The sequence below is a fragment of the Gigantopelta aegis genome, unplaced genomic scaffold, assembly GCF_016097555.1.
Source record: "Gigantopelta aegis isolate Gae_Host unplaced genomic scaffold, Gae_host_genome ctg2370_pilon_pilon:::debris, whole genome shotgun sequence".
In the NCBI taxonomy this organism is placed as follows: domain Eukaryota; kingdom Metazoa; phylum Mollusca; class Gastropoda; order Neomphalida; family Peltospiridae; genus Gigantopelta; species Gigantopelta aegis.
The window spans coordinates 61842-70972 of record NW_024532908.1 but is presented as its reverse complement, the minus strand read 5'-3'; the positions used below and the strand labels follow the sequence as shown (position 1 = coordinate 70972).

The following is a 9131-nucleotide window of genomic DNA, read 5'->3' as shown; positions in this document are numbered from 1 at the left end:
TTTCAGGCTACCAGCAGCTGCAGGAAGTATATCAAAAAGATTGCTAGAATGATGAGTGTATACTTGTAATTGAATAAACCATCTCTGTATGTTATAACAATATATGGGAGAAGACTAGTAGTTTGCAGTTGGTATGAGGAAGACTTATTACAACAAGTAGGGTCTGTTTGTCTTAAATATCTTCAGACTGTTTTACTCAATTTTTCCATGCCTACCATAATTTTATCCAGAAATAATTAAATATTGCAGTTTTTAAGTCATATTTCTTTAAATTAATATTAATCACAAAACATTATTATTATTATAAAGGTATGATTTTAAAATCTTTATTAGTAATATTATTAATTTTAGTTTTGAGGTTTATTGTATAGCAGCTAGATAATCCTTGACTTCATTAGGCTCCAAATGACGGAATCCTTCAGCAGTAGCCGCACCTATCTCTATATTGTCTTCAGTCATTTGTCCATCAAAACTTTCCTATTAAAAGAAAATGAGTTGTATACTAAAAGTGAGTGTTCTCCACTTGAACTATACTATTACAACAATAACAATTGTTACTAAAAAGTAACAGAATATAAGAAACAATCTGTTATAGATAAAAAGTATAAATTCTTGGTTTTAGCACTTATTTAAATTCAGACTTGTTATATTTGCCATGTGATTTAATTGATAGACCATGGAAATACACAAGAGAACATAAGTGTCAAAAGTTAACTGTCAAAGTCTAAGTTAGTTTATGATAATACAATTATAATAAAGCTAACTATGGATAGCTAGCATGATTAAAATAAGGAGGGTGGGTGTGTACGCTGGGCTTATCAAGGAAATCCTATGACATGCCACCTGTGTCAAATTAATTGGGAGTGGCTTATTACTAACTGTGTATCATATGCTCAAGCTTTTTAGGATTAAGGAAGGTTTGGGACGGGGTCTATAGCAATATTAAAAGTATAATATAACATTAATGATACCATTCCCACAATCATCAGAACATTTGAAAACAAATGGATGTCTTTTAAATCCTCTTCTGAAGCATGTTGCCTTTTAGTGAAATCAATGGAAGTGAAATGTCCATATTCCTTTCTTTAATTTACCACACAGTACAGATATATTGTGTTTCCTCATGTCTGTAGGTTATTATATAGTAAATATTAACACTATCAGTACACACAAGCTGACAACATCTGACATATTAAACAGTTCTACTATTAACTCTGACATTTGATGACATCAATAATAACAAACAAACTACAATAAACTCTATTGTTAATTTCACTTTTTATATAATCCATGTATCAAATTTATATTTTTATATTGATTGTTATCATGTCTTACACATAACAAAAATCAGCAGTTCTTAACCAACAAAGTCTACTTTAACTTAGACATTCAAAAAAAAATGTGTGCATGTACTGACAGAGCTCGAACAGCCCTAACTATTGTTATATCAGATAACCTGTTAATGTAATTTAAAGAGTAAGCATTTCTGCGGTGAGACCAGTGTTTATAGTAATGAAGATTACAAGACAGGGCGAGTAACTGAAACCGTTGTCCCTGTTGTGGTGTACCTGTGTTGATGACATCTACAAGCAAAAGCACGACTTGATTTGTTTGTTTTGATGTGGTTTAAACATCAATGATAATTGACATCCCACTCAAGAGTATTAAATTCATAAACCCCATGAAAATCATATAAATACTTGTCATTAGCTGACTCAATCCAACCCTATCATATGATCTTATGTCATCATCTGCATTGATCATGTGATCATGATCCCATATTGAGTGTACTAATCATACAATTACCTAGATAACCGGGGTGGCTACATTGATTATGAGAACATGAGATACAAATTGAAGCAGACACCATGAATTAGCATACCAATATATAGTTTCTATGTAATGGTTTTTGTACAAAACAAGGGAACTCTTCACCACAGAAATGTGAGTTTTTTTAAGACCATCAGACATATATTGTAATTATCAAAACATAACATACTTTTCCCAGACAAAATGACTCCCTGGTCTCACACGCCCACTTTAGTTTTTGAACTAATTAATACCATTATTAGCCACAACAATCATACATTAAAACTTTGGACTGAGAAATTACTAATTAGTTTATATTTCAATTACACATCATACCAGTCATGTGTAGGGAGGGTCACTAGACCATATAATAGCTGTGGTAAGTGAATAACTTAAAAGACATTTGTAAAACAAGAGTATCATGTTGTTGTACAACTACAAACAGGGGATGTCCACCTTTAATGCATTCTCACCATTGAAAACTTGTTCAACAACAACTAGAGTAGATTAGGAAGATAAGACTATTTATGTTATAAAAACTAAAACAATTAGAGTAGATTAGGGCAAGTTAAAATTATAACAAAACCTTTTGTTACAGAATGAGTAAAGATTAGGGACGTCTAGTTTTAAAAGCATGCCTCACAGTCAAGTCATTGGGAAGTCAACATAAAAATTAAGAATGGTCCATGATGTATTTTTCCTGTTTATATGTACCAACATGTCTTTACAATAACGGAAGTGTCTGGGCATTATGCAAACAATGACTTGAGTATATAAACAATTGAGTTGTGTGTTACCTTAAGAGTTAGTATTGCAGTGTGACAGCATCCTCGATTTCCAGATCTTCATTATACCTAAATTAAATAAGAGAGAAATTTCAATTTTAAACATACAAGTTTCAGGGATTTGCATAGAAAAATACCCTTCCTTTAAAGAATCACGACTCAACATAATTAAAAGTTAAATCATCCAAGTACACACAATATATATATAATAGTGACTTACTCATACAGATAAACAAAAGAACTTTGAAATAGGAAACATGCATTAACATATAGGTTTACTAAAATAGGTACCTTTTCTCTAGAAATGTTTTTCCATTAATATAGTTTTTACCCATTGCATAGCTTTCCAAGCAAAATATGCTCCCTTGAATGGAATAAGCATTTTATATAATTATCACTATGACACACTAACTGAAGGATCACATTGGTACAAATAGGGCTTGTCTTCATCAAATCCAGCTATCAAAAGTGATACACCAAAGGACGTACACCACTAGAGAGAGAGAGAGAGAGAGAGAGAGAGAGAGAGAGCGAGAGAGAGAGAGAGAGAGAGAGAGAGAAGAGAGAGAGAGAGAGAGAGAGAGAGAGAGAGAGAGAGAGAGAGAGAGAGAGAGAGAGAGAGAGAGAACAACATAATTGTCATATTTTAACTAATATATATATTATTATAAATACTGTCCTGGTTGTTTTGATGTACCAGTAAAACATTAGAGCTTTAAATATTGTTGAGTTCACAGAAGATGTTAAATGAGGAAAGATGCTGTCATTTTACATTATTTAACAATGTGAGTCTCACTACTGTCGTAGCACTGGTTGATTCCCTGTGCATTATTTTATTTGTGAACTTCTATTGTTACGTACATACAATAAAGTAGACAATTTACAGAAAATTACTGCATATGATAGTGGCACAAATGATTGCTTGACCTGTTATTTTGTAAAATGTATAAAAAATCACAAACTATAAGTTGGAAATATTCACATGGCTTCATGCTCAGAATATTTCTAATTTGTATTAAAAATATATTTTGGTATCACTTAAATGGTTTCAATTGAAATTCCAAACAAACATGAAAATCAATAATGCATGAAATGTTCCGGATATAACACAACCATATTGTCTATACAGGCACATTATACTATACATATCATTTCTTTAATTAACTATTAATAACTTTATATTATTGATATCACTTAACATTTATTATTAATACATTAAAAAATATCTTCAAAGCAACACAAGTTTATATCAACTTCAGTTACCAATTACAATGTTATTGACATTGAACAAGTTTGTATAAACTACGAGATATTTACTAGTTCTAGCACTGTAAGTACCAGCTTGTGTATTCTTGGTAGTTAGTAACATTATTATATGTGGCTTCTGAAACTTTTATGATGCTTTTCTACTAAATCCTACCGGGTATTTCTTATGACAGCACACAGTAACCATAAAATAAGCTTCCTTAGCTGTGTTTGATATATATGGTAAAAGGGTAGATGATTTCAAGTCACGTTTGGTAGACTACTAACTGGAATTACGAATGACCTCAAATATCCTGAATCATTTCTGTTAGCAAAAAATACCCTTACAAAGTTCAGTATAACTACCTTTATAACATATCTAATAAATAGTTATAAGTAATTATTAATAGAACTAGTGTTTATGATGTGATCATGTACATGTTTCATCTCCCTTACCCAGATTGGGTATATTCCTGCATTACAGTTGCTAATTTCTGTACTAATTGTGACACTGGAATAGTTTCATGAAAATCATATTCATATTGGATAGCAATTTTTCTAGCTTTCCGAACTAGCAACCTAAAACATACAGATAGAGATCACATGATTAACATTTGAAACATTTGAAGGCTATCACATGATCACCTAAAGTCTGGTCCCATTCCACTGTAAACCCACACCTACATGGTCATTAATGGATTCAATCTGTGGAGAGAGAGAGAAAGGACAAAAACACAGACAGGTGAAGTCTGGAATGTGAACCAGATAAGGAACAAATATCTACAAAGTAGTAGTAATTCCAGTTGAGTAGAGAAAGACACCCAATAGTACTACTAATCTTAACATATTAATACCAATGTACAAAAACTACACAACCGACGGGAGTGCACATTTTAAAATGTGGAAGAGAGAAGACAAAAGTAAATGGTCTCTACATGACTACAGCTGTTTCTACTTAAAACATTATCACTTAGCAATATTATTACTACCGGTACTAATCTGATAATGTACCACATGTTATTATAGGGATACCATGAATTTTTATGCACGCTAACCTTGTTAATTGTACTGTTTTCGTAAAGAGGAGATTTCTGCTTCTTTTCGACAGCAATGACAATACCATTTTTAGCTAAGACAAGAAAAAAGTAATTATATTAATAGAATATAATTCATTTTGTATAAGAGAGAAAACTATGATAATCAGTGAATGAAAAAGGAGCACTGCCTGGTGTTCCTTTCCAGAAATATTTCTCCATGAATACTCCTGACAATTAAACAACTTAATCCAAAAATCAAACACAAGAAATTAATATTGAACATGAGACCCTGAACTGTGGAGCCTCAATGTATTAAATGTCTATTAAAGCATTCTGTCACCGGGACTCTGAATGAATGCCACATTAAAGGCATTGTCCAGCATATAATGACAGTAATAGAAACATTGTAATGTATCTGATTTAATAGTCAAGTTAATAAATATCTGGTTTTTGTAAAAATATTGTGTTAACAGTTATCCAGTGTTATTATTTTTATCCTTTATACCACAGAACAATTCCTCTAACAAGTAATTAGTTGAATATATGTTCAGTGAAAATATTAGAGGCTTAAAATTTTTCGTCTGGTTAATTAGAATTCAGGCAATAATTAGAACTAATTATGGTATTCTATTATCCCAAGCTCTATTCACTTCCATTAAATAGAGTGTGTGAAATGAAGCAACTATTTTGTACAGTCTATATTTCAATCTACATAGTATGCTTAAGGAGTCAATGGGTTAATATTAACCAGGAATACATTATTAAAATTGTCCTAAAAATATATAATGCTCCTATAAGGGGCTAAATTATTGTTAGTGTTTGAAGACTAGAGAGTTAACAGAAGCTATGGAACTGTCCAATGAATGTTTTCTTAAGTAATAAAGTTCAGAAACTTCATCAGTCAGCCACCCAATTCAAAGCACTCGTGGTAAAGTAATATATCATTAGACTGGTTGCTATGTACGTCAGCAGTTTACTGTATGAGATTTTAATTCAGCACTCTCAAAAGTCACATACAACAATACAATAAACAATGAAAACACATATACATGCATATATGTATATAGATAGATAGATAACGCATGGTCCAAAACATCTTTGGACTCCCTGGCACACTACATGTACCAGGAGGAAGAAATAACAGTGTATAGTACACACAGCATGATATTTGAATATTTAACGGCCAATTAACCACATAGCATACCTTTGATTCCAACCGACGGAGCCCCAGCTGCCACTGCTTGTAATGCATACTCAATTTGAACTAGCTTTCCAGAAGGACTAGAAATAGACTGTTAGTAAAATAGGTGTGGTCAGATAAGACACACACCCACAAAAACCAGATTCTATTTTTACAAACTGTCTTTATATAAATAAATTTACTACTTGTTTAAGTAATTTATGAGAAATACTTACTAAATGTTGTTAAACTAAAGCTGTATCGTTCAGTCATATTAGTTAGAGATTCATTTTCCACGAGGGTTTGCTGAGAAGAACTCTTAAAAATATTCGGTGATCGATATAAATTTTTAAGAAGCCACCACTCCCCCAGCTGAGAAGATGGCCACTAAAGAAGTAGATGATGTAGACGTCCACCACTACGTCGAGAAGTATCAGATTATAAGTTTGTCATATCTCCATTAAGTGCTACGAGAAAAAGACAGGAACGGGTTTTTAAAGAGGAATATTATGCCTACAAAATAGTGGCTATGTAAGCTATAGGGTCATGTGATCACATAAAGTTTTCCTGTGACTGCATCAGCTAAATAGTCATTGATTACAATACTCTTTCTATAGTTTAGCTAAAATATCAGAAGATGGAGAAGAAAGTTAGTGGGAGTGGAAGACCTCGCTATGAATCATGGAGACGATATAGTGAGTTTGAAAACCTACACAACTTCCTCCAGGCTATTTATCCTCATGTAAGTGAATGTTATCGACATAAGTATTCCATTTTTTGATATTAGATTGTGGTACCTCCTTTACCCGAAAAAGGACGTAAGTTGTTTTGTAAAGTGTTTGTGTGTGTCATTTTGTTGTTTACCAGATCAAAGGAAGCAGTGGTTTGTTAAGCAAAATCACTTTTATTGGAGAAGATATTAATTTTCTTTTGCAACGACAACATGCATTAGAGGTATAAACTGTATACCACTAATTATACGTTACTTTCTCCTCCTTTCCTCTTTTGTCTCCCCCTCTCTCTCTTCTCCCACTCTCCTTGCATAGATCTTTCTAGTTAGACTTTCTAGGCATCCTGTACTTTCTAAAATTATTGTTTCATGAGTTTTTACAGAGTGTAAGTTAATTATTGACATTAAAGGAACTACCTTGTTTTTGTAGATTTCCTGGAAAGAACGTCTCATACAGAGTGGATACTCAGGAAAGGTAATATAGTCACAGTATTCTATATCAGTAATTAATAGTTTTCTGACTTAGGGGAATCATCTATGTTCCAGTCATTATCGTTACAGTTATCAAGACGTGTTCCTGATAGGTATAATTTCTTGTTTATTTTATACAAATTGTGGATGTGTTATGTAACATGTGTAGTCGTTTCCAGGAAGTAAAAGAATATGCTAATGATTTGGAATCCATTCTGAAAGCTATATTGGATATTAGAGAAGTACGGATGGAAAGATGGATAGAAAGACGGATGGAACACTAACTGACAGACAGATGGTAGACAAATAAAGGATACATATTCTCTCATTTAGAGAATGAATGCCAGCATGAAAGCTACATATAAAGTACATGGTAACTATGGCAGAGTGTTCAAGTAAGAAGAGGTTGTAGTGGACACAATTTATGTTTTTTTCACTAGTGAACTCAGTATCACTGAAGGTATCTTGGAAAACTGGTTTGCAAATTGCCTCTGGTTGTCTTGACAGGTGAGAACAGTCTTGTGGCATAAATTTAAACACAAGATTGTATATTTAATGATATCCTAATAATATCCTAATAATATACTAATAATGTCTTAGCAAATTGTTATATCATTTTTAATTAGATTTGTATGTATGGCTTTTAAATCAGTACTCCAGTCTAAAATTTAGCAGATGTAATTGATAATCATTAATCATTATTTCAAGCTATTCTTATTTATTCTATTATGTTTATACTGTGACTCATACCTTGTCTTTCTAGTTATGCTGATTCGGTGGACAACTACTTTACTGAGGAAGAGACTCGCTTTTTTCTTCCAACAAAAGAATATATTGGTTTCTGTGATAGTCTAAGGTATAATACATATAACAGACAAAAACATTTTTGCTTTTAAATGTATTCTCTTTTCTGTCAAGAACTGTTGTTCGAAGACAAGAATTGTTACAAAAACAACTCGAGAAAAATGAGAAATTGTATCCAGTAAAGCTGAAACTAGAGATGCTCTTAAAAAAGATGTACACTTTTTGTAACATATATACACTTGATCTCTCTTCTTTCAGAATCCAGAGGACGGTGGTAGTGGTGGTAAGAAATTCTCCTTTAAGAATATATCAGCTCGTATTCGAGGAGAAGACACTAGCTATGAAGCTCAGTTAGCAACAGCAGAGAGAGAACTCAAAGAAGCTGAAGATAACTTACATCATACTCAAAAGAGTTTGAGTAAGAATTAGTGTATTTTTGACATTCATATTGCTACCATATTCAAGCACATTAGTGGTTTATAGGCTTGGCTTCCTACTTGAGTGTATTCACAACATAAGACAATAAGATTATATGACAAAGTACTGAAGCACTCAAGGATAACTATTGGATAAATATGATATTATATTTTGATTCTTTTTGTAGTGAGTTCACTCAGGAAGCTCTTCATGAAATTCAGACATTTAATCAACAGAAATCAGGGGATTTCCGTAGTATGTTGATCAACTATGTACAGTTACAACTACATATGCACAAGAAGGTAAGTGTTGGTATGTAGCCAGTTGTTCTAAATAAGAGAAGGTATCTATAATGTAGTTAGTACTTATAGAAGTATCTAGATTAATGAACAAGAGAAAATAAGTGATTAAGTTATATTAAGAACTATTGTTAGTACAAATCTTAAGGATCTCTTTATTTAGGGCATGACTACTTGGCAGAGAGTAAAAGAAGCATTTGAGACACCATCATAGATTTGTTAACACTAGTTATTTTTTATATTGAGAATTAAATTGATTTGTTTATCATTATCAATTGATATATTAATTGTTAATCCTGAAAAGAAATATAAATATTAATAATTATATAAAACAAAATTTTTTATTCAACTATT

General features: G+C 32.0%; 1 pseudogene; it reads right to left on the bottom strand.

Moving 5' to 3' along the window:
- Positions 1–360: 360 nt before the first annotated feature.
- Positions 361–6329, bottom strand: LOC121391418 (annotated as a pseudogene).
- Positions 6330–9131: the final 2802 nt, after the last annotated feature.